Here is a 2,114-nt window from a genome sequence, read left to right as displayed (position 1 = left end):
CCTAAATCCTCACATCTTTCAGGCTCTTTGTGTGATCATTTCACACGAATGTAAGCCCTAACTAATAAAATTGGCAGGATGAAACACCCAAATATTTCTCCTCAAAACTGAAGCCAAACATTAAGATAGCTTGGGAAGTCACCGAGGCTCTCCTCTGGATCCGTGACATCCCCCAGTCCTTCTTCCTTTGGATTCTACAATAAAAAATGTTCCAAATTTCAACTAATCCCCTTGCACACCTCCATGTCCGATTTCGTTGAAGAGTCCTACCCTTTGAAATTCCATGAAGATAATTTTTCTTGATTTTTATCGAGAGTCTTCTTAAGTGACTTTGGTCATTTAAGATGTAATTAACTATATGGACTTGCCATTATTGGAAGCATGTCTGAATCCAGCTTAATATAAACCCTATTTAATCCTTTATATTAAATAGGGGAACTTGTCGGCAAATACAAAGGTTTCACAGACCAAACGGACGTCATACTTTCCTTAGTTTATTTGATTGAGCCTCTTCCTCAAGTCTTGTGTTTATCCCTCGGGATAGATACAGGATTTGAGGTAGAGCGCTCTTTCATTTAAACTGTGAAAAATATGAGCAGCCGCCGCCCCCCCCCCCAGCTTCTTACGGGCAACCCCACAAACCAACCCTAAATAACACCAACAATATTGTGTATGCTTTTGATAAGTTTAGATCATAATTGATTGGAGCTAAATATGTTGTGAATACTGACCATTCGTCCATTAAATATTTGATGCAAAAGAAAGTTTGATGCAAAAGAAAGATGTTAAGAAAGATGTTAAACCAAGATTAAATAGATGGGTACTTTTGATGCAAGAGTTTGATTTTGTAGTAATCAATAAGAAAGGGATTGGTAATCGAATTGATAATCATCTATCAAGGCTAGAACAAGAAGAAATACTTGATATGGAAAAATAGATAAATGAAACTTTTCCCGACGAATAACTTTATGCTGTAAAAGGATGGGAAATACCTTGGTATGCAAATATTATAGATTATATTGTTGGTATTTTACCATATGAATTAACAAAACAACAGGTTAACAAAACAACAGGAAAACCAGGAAAACAAATTCATTCATGATGCAAAATCTTATTTTTGGGATGATCCTTATTTATGTAAGCAATGTAAAGATTTAATGATAAGAAAATGTGTGCCTTGTAAAAAAATTCAAGAGATTATTCAAAGATGTCATAATTTTGAATTCAGAGGAAATTTTGAGAATGATAGAACTGTTTATAAAATTTTACAATCTAGATTTTATTAGCCTACTCTATTTAGAGATGTTAATATATATATCAAAACATGTGATCGGTGTCAGAGAGTAGGTAATATTTTAAGAAGAAATAAAATGCCTCTAAATTTCAATTTGAAACTTGAAATTTTTCATATATATTGTATAAGGAGCCAAGCTCCAAATCATTAAAATTAAAGGAAACCAGTTACAATGAGGAAAAAGAGGGCGTTTAAAAGGAGGCAACCTCTCAAAACATCAAAGAGGAGCTATCTAATATAAGGAAGAGACAAAAGATCACTGGATAGTAGGAAATCCATTAAGGGAAGAATCCTTCTGCTCACCAAAGGTGCTTCAGTGTAAAGACCCCTTCTATCCAGCCAATTGGAAGGTTTGTTACCTTCTCAGTGGATATGAGAAAACTTTATAGAGTAATTCTTCAGCAATTGATGAATCCCAGAAATCCAGTATATTAAGTTCCAGGGAGTGTCACAAGAGCCCTTGATGATGTTAATAAGCAACAAGGAGTCAGATTCAACCCACAGCTGGTTGAAGTGGCATATTCTGGCTAAATTGAGGGCCCAAAAAACAGCTTGACATTCAGCTTCATAAGGATCCATAACTATAACAGAAGATTGAAAATACAAGATGCACCTCCCCTCATGATTCCTGAAGACACCACCAATTCCATAATAATGAGATTTGTAGCTAACATCAGTGTTAACTTTTATCCATCCATACTTGGGAAGAGACCAACAAATGCAAATTTTCAAAGTAATGGAAGGATTAGAAGAGGGGCTTAGCTCCAAGATAGCTCCAAAGTTTTTAAATTTAATTAGTTTTTGTACATAGGCTAATCAG

The sequence above is a fragment of the Phalaenopsis equestris genome, unplaced genomic scaffold (assembly GCF_001263595.1).
Source record: "Phalaenopsis equestris unplaced genomic scaffold, ASM126359v1 Scaffold000895, whole genome shotgun sequence".
NCBI classification, from domain to species: Eukaryota; Viridiplantae; Streptophyta; class Magnoliopsida; order Asparagales; family Orchidaceae; genus Phalaenopsis; species Phalaenopsis equestris.
Note: the sequence above shows the minus strand (reverse complement) of the source record.